This window comes from Solanum lycopersicum, chromosome 2 (assembly GCF_036512215.1).
Source record: "Solanum lycopersicum chromosome 2, SLM_r2.1".
In the NCBI taxonomy this organism is placed as follows: Eukaryota; Viridiplantae; Streptophyta; class Magnoliopsida; order Solanales; family Solanaceae; genus Solanum; species Solanum lycopersicum.
This window is the reverse complement of record NC_090801.1, coordinates 25,252,984-25,259,547: the sequence shown is the minus strand read 5'-3', so window position 1 is coordinate 25,259,547 and position 6,564 is coordinate 25,252,984. Positions and strand designations below refer to the sequence as shown.

Here is a 6,564-nt window from a genome sequence, read left to right as displayed (position 1 = left end):
AAACCATCCACAAACCTCTGATAATAACCCGCTAGACCCAAGAAACCCCTAATGTTGGTTGGAGTCAATGGCCTAGGCCAATTTTTTAACGCCTCAATTTTCCTTGGATCAACCTCAACTCCCTCAATCTAGATGATATGACCAAGAAATGCGACCGATCTCAACAAAAACTCATATTTGCTATTCTTGGAAAATAATTGGTTCTCCTTAAGCACATGTAACACCACTCTCAAATGGTTCATGTGATCACCCTCATTTTTCGAATATACCAAGATGTCTTCAATGAAGATGATGACAAATGAATCTAGGTAAATTTAAAACACCATATTCATGAGATCCATCAAATGTTGTCGGTCATTAGTGAGACCAAAGGACACTACTAAGAACTCATAGTGACCATATCTAGTTCGAAATGCCATTTTTTAAATACCCTAACCTCTCACCCTCAGTCGGTGATACCCCGATCTCAAGTCTATCTTAGAAAAGTAGCTTGCCACTTGGAATTGATCTTATAAGTCTTTAATCCAAGGGAGAGGATATTTGTTCTTCATTGCGACTTTATTGAGATGGTGATAATCAATGCACATATTAAGGGACCCATCCTTATTCTTCATAAACAATACCGGAGTACCCCATGGAGAAATACTAGGTCTAATAAAGACTTTGTCTAGTAAATCTTTAAGTTGAGCCTTCAACACTTTCAATTCAGTCGGAGCCATCCGATAAGGAGGAATTGAAATGGGATTTGTATCCTATAACAAGTTGATACAAAAATCAATTTCCCATTCAGGAGGAATACCGAGAAGATCATTAGGAAAGACCTTCAGAAATTCCCTCACTACGGGGACCGACTCAATGGGAGAAATTTCGGAGTCTAAATCATGGACTCTTACTATATGGTATAAACACCCTTTTGAAATCATTTTGCATTCTTTCAAACAAAAGATGATGCGACCTCTAGGAATATAATTTCCCCCCTTTCACTCTAAAACTGGCTCATTTGGAAAGCTAAACTTCACCACCCTTGTTCAACAATCGATAGAGGCAAATCAATTATGCAACCAATCCATACACAAAATGACATCAAAATCAAACATATCAAGTTCTACTAGTTCAACATAAGAAAATCTATTGGGCAACATTATAGGACAATTTCTATACACCCTTTTTGCAACAACTGACTCACCCTCCGGAGTAAACACTATAAAAGGCTCATGCAAGATATTGGGCAAAATTCAAACATTTTAGCTACTAGAGGGGTAATAAATGATAAGGTAGAACTGGGATCAAGTAAGGCATATACATCAATAGAGAAGACTTTCAACATACCGCTCACCACGTCGGCAGAAGTCTCTTGCTCAACCGTAGAGCAGAGGGCATAAAAGTGAATCTTCTTCAGAGCCTGATTTGAACTACTTGCTTGCCCATTACCATTTTCTTGACCCTTTACATTAAGGAAATTCCTAAACTCGTGAACACTCTTGCCATAACAAAAGAAATTAACCGTTCTAACTAAGCATTCCCCCACATAACCTTCTCTAAATTTTGCACAAGTAGGCGTCTTGTTTGGTGAACTAGTATCCCTTCCCTTCTTAGACTTAGGGTTAGACACCCTACCATCCCTAGACTAAACAAAATTTGAAGAAACTTGATTAGAAACCCTCTTCTTGAACCTAGGCTTTTCTTGAATCTCAAGCCTACCCTTTGACGAACCACCTTCAAAAGATCTTTCCCTCTTTGCATCCCTACTCTTTCTCTTAGCCCTTGACTCTTACACATGTTGTGCATGAACCATGAAAAGAGAAATGCTCATATTTTCATGTATCATGGCCGAATGACACTCCTCTTGCAAATCATCTGGCACCCTTATCATAAAACAGCTCATTTTATTCCTAGGATCGGAAACCAAAGAATGAGAATATTTTGATAATTTAGTGAATTTCAAGGAGTATTCAATCACACTCATAAATCCTTGACTAAGGTTGATGAACTACACCACTTTAGCCTCCCTCTTCTCCCTAGGAAATAATTGATCAAGAAAAGCATTCTTGAACACATCCCAAGTCACGGGTCCACCTCTTAAAGGCCTATTGTCCCTCCATCATATGTACCATGCTTGAGACACATCCTTGAGTTGATAAGTGGCTAACTCGACCTTCTCACTAGTAGTCAACCACATAGCATAATGAATCTTGTAGATTTCATCAATGAACTCTTGGGGGTCTTCTTCAACCTTAAACCCATAGAATGTAGGAGGATTCATCCTTGTGAAATCCCTTAGAGGGGAGGCCATGGTAGAAATTTGTTGGTGCGCTTGGCGTACAACCTTCCAATCATCTTGGGCCGGCATGGCTTGGGCTTGAGAAGTGACAGCTTGTGCTTGTTAAGTAATGTCTTGGTCCATTTGGAAATGAGCAGTCCTTATGGCATCATCCGTCAAAGGAGAAGGATTCACCGGGGCTTGGTCATCATTCACATTTTATTCAAAAGGAGGAACTTGATCACTTCGGGAGGAACTCCCGCATTGAAAGTCTCTTATTCAAGTCTTTGTGCCGCAATCCTCCGAGTATTCAATGCCTATATTCACAATAAGAGGATTAGATGCAAAACCACATTGAGCTAACACTCTAGAGGCACGATATTAGACATCCAAGAAAGTGAGGGTTTCCTAAGCATATCATAGATTCATATTCATAAGTGTGGCGCGCTTCAAAATTATAAATACAAACCTACATAGAATGGTTTAGACAGATACCGACTAAAAGATATTTAACCTCATGCTCTAATACCAAGTTTGTCACATCTGGGGAGCACCCCCTAGACGTAACTGGTGTTATTTTCCTCTTTAAAGACTAATACTAGCCTTTTAGCTTACATCATTACATTCATAGGTCAAAAAGCAGAAAATTTAAAACTTTTCATTACTTCTACTCAGAGGTTTACATAGACCTCTACATACACACACACACACATACACACAAACACACACACACACACAAAAAAACACACATATATATATATATGTGTGTGTGTATGTGTGTGTGTGTGTGTATCGAGTATACGTAGACCCTTCATATATGAAGATTACTTAGTCTTATACTTTTATTGCACATGGATATATAAATACAATAAAACTGGTCATACAATGTTTAGTACTCAAATGAAAGGAAAGAAACATAAGAGTCTTAATACTAAAACAACTTTACAGTTGATATTGGTATTGCCCTCGGAAAGTGAGGACCTACCCAACTTTGATGATCAACAATTCCAAGTATTCTTTGAATTCGTCTCCAAAATCCCTTCAACGACCGAAACCTAATATGTTGGGGGGAACAGGAAGAAATGCGGTTAATACACCACTTGTGCTAAATATGACACCATATGCTCACATATCATGAAAACATGCTAAAAATGAACCTTTCATGAAAACATGCTATGTTACCCTTTGAAAACCTTATGCACATTCAATAAGACTATACCAATCCATTAGGCACGTTCATTAAGTCCAAAGCATATGCACCACAACACCAACAATACTAAGTCTGATCAAGTAATTATACATATCATATAATTTGACACTTAATCACACAAGTCTATCATCAAGTCATAATAGAAACAAGCATAGGCAAGAGTTTATTTCAACATAATCCAAACAAGACAATCACCCATGACCCCTCATTAAGTCAAAAAGTTCAATGATCAAGCAAAGCTCCATGATCTTGCCCAATCAAGTAACCCAACAAGAATCATGACTAATATCCAACTTCACATAGCATATCATTTAACAATACATATCATCATACTTTAACAATAGAGATCAAATACATGTTCATAGAAGTAACCAATATCATGTAATGTCATTTAAATGTAAGATCATCATATTATTACCATTCACATTTATGAGCATTTACATACATAAGAACAACCTCCTAAGGCTTCCCTCAAGGAAAACTAGTGCAAGGCATAGGTAGTGTCTCATACCCTTACATAGTCTAAGTCAAACCTATTTGTCACCCTAGTTTGTTTATACTTCAATACTTCAATATAGTTTAGGGAAAACTTGCCTTAACAGACATAGACCACAAGAGCTAAGTGTGGAATCTGGTGTTGTGAAACTTTACACAGATGGAAGGTTGTGTATTGGCAAAAGTAAAACCAAACATAAACGTACCTTTCTAGGTGATCCACTAGCTAGTCATCCTATGGGGGAAACATAGTTCAAGAACTAAGAGATAGGTATAATCCCTCTACATACCACTTGGAAATTGGGGCCTCCTCTCATGAGAATCCATTTTATGAGTATCCTTCATTGGGGAGTCAACACCACATGTGGAATTATAGGGTGAATCTTTCTCTACGGGAATTCATCACCTCCCATTTTCAAGTTCGCTCGGTGCTAAGCTAAGTCCCTTTTGAAATGTCTTTAATGTATTTATTAATCATCATAGCTTATTGTATGTCATAGGGTCTAACCCTTGTATAATCATTATTATCATAGCTCAATAAGAATCACATGAGTATAATCCTTTCACTACAATTCATATAACTGAGGTTAGCACATTTACATATCTCTTCATTATAAGGCACATTGGTAAATCATTCACCATACTTATAAAATTTAAATCTTATCCAAAACCTCATAAATCTTAGTCAAGACATTTCAATTCAACATTATACAACCTTATTAATCTTAATACAAGGCATACTCCAATACAACATCGTGACAAAATCACAATTAACCATAATTTGAAGTAAAAAAATAGGGATAATTAGACATACCAAATCTCCTTAATAATCCATCACCAAGGTCTTACCATCAACCCTTAACTCAACCTAATTATGGGGTAGTTTTATCATAAACCAATAACAAAAATGATAACAAGGCTAATTGAATCACTACATCACAATTCATCATTAGCGCATAGCTTAGAACAAGTTACTTAGGTCAATTCACAACATACTTCATAACCTAGATCAACTTCTCAAGAACTAGAATGATAAGATCATCTAGTAGTCTTTAATTGACCTAAAATTTTGTATGTCCATTGATAACGGCCAGTAAGAAGTACTCATTGCTATGTGATTATGTTTTCTTAAGGTTGTTAAAATGATTTTTAAGTTGTTCTTTCAAATTAAAATGTGATTATGTTATATGTGGTACATGATTACACGTGATGAGTTAACATTGAATTGATATATGATAAGGATATAGATCTGATTTATTTTTCTCAAATTGTTTGAATCTTAATATGATCATATGTTTGAAGATAAATATTAATTTTGAACTCTGATTGATCTGAAATTTTGTAGATTCATCAGAAATGATCAAATTTAAAATACTCATTGTTATGAAGCGATTTGACAATTTGAAAGTCGTTTAGATAATGGTTTTAGATATTTTTTTGGTATACTAGTGATAGGTTTTGTTCTCTATGGTCCTCATGGCTAAATTTTAGTGAAATATTAAGTTCATTCATTGGCTTAGACTTTCCTCCATATCGGATGAAATTAATACAAGTCATTAAAGTGTAATCTCTAGTTTTGATTATTTATATTGACTCTCCTAAACTCAGTAATATTTTATTCCTTCGTTGGATCTAGGGATGATCATATTCACTTTACTTAAATTAGCATATACTCTCCATCAGAGTTAGCTTTTGTATAAATTTTATTGAAGTGAATATCTGACACCACATATATATGTTGCATGAGGTGTCATTTTTCATCAAAATTTATTTTTGAAGATGCATGGATATCTATGAGGGGTGTTTTGAGTTTTTTTCAATGCATTCTCTAAAGTAAATACTTTTTAGAATTTTGTGGGTGTAATTGATTTCATTCACTTGTCGTCTGTTGAAGAGAACGTGTTGTTCCATATAACTAGAACTATGCTTCAACTATTGAACTTTAAGGTGTTGTTCGGTGGTTTGGATCATGAGGATCCCCATGAGCATATCGAAAAAAATTGATGATTGCGGGTTATTCTCCTTCAAGAATATATCCCAAGATTTGGACTGATTGAGGTTGTTCCCATTAACTCTAATGGGAGAAGTGTGTAAGTGGCTAGTTGAATTGCCACGAGAATTAATCACTTCATGGGAAGAATTTATTACTGCATTTCAAGTGCAAATTTCCGTCCTTCGAATATGATGAATCTTCAGGATAAAATTAAGAGATTCAAACATGAGGATGATGAGACCATTCATGAAACTTGGCTACGATTCAAGAAGTTGGTGCTTCAATGCCCAACTCATGGCTTGCCTGAAAAATATGTTGTTTGAATATTTTTACCGAAGCCTTGATTTGGTAAATAAGGGTGTTGCTTACCAGCTTTATCCTGGAGGTTTGATGCAATAGTATGATGTAATAGAAACTTAACTGTAGGATGGCATGAGTACAATCAATCCATCTTGGTACACCCGTGAAGATCGGGTTTCCCCACTCACTTTAAAATTTACCAAGGAGCAGAGGGAGAGAGACCAAGAGAGGGACCAAAACATGGCCAAGATCACGGCACAAATTGAAATTTTTCGGCGAAATGTCATGGGTGCTTGTCCTTGGGGT

At 36.1% G+C, this 6,564-nt stretch overlaps 1 non-coding gene across 1 annotated transcript; it reads right to left on the bottom strand.

Moving 5' to 3' along the window:
* Positions 1–6,152: 6,152 nt before the first annotated feature.
* LOC112941011 (small nucleolar RNA R71) lies at positions 6,153–6,259 on the bottom strand. Its single transcript, XR_003245843.1, has one exon. It is a non-coding gene; the product is annotated as a small nucleolar RNA R71 (small nucleolar RNA).
* Between the last annotated feature and the right edge of the window lie 305 nt (positions 6,260–6,564).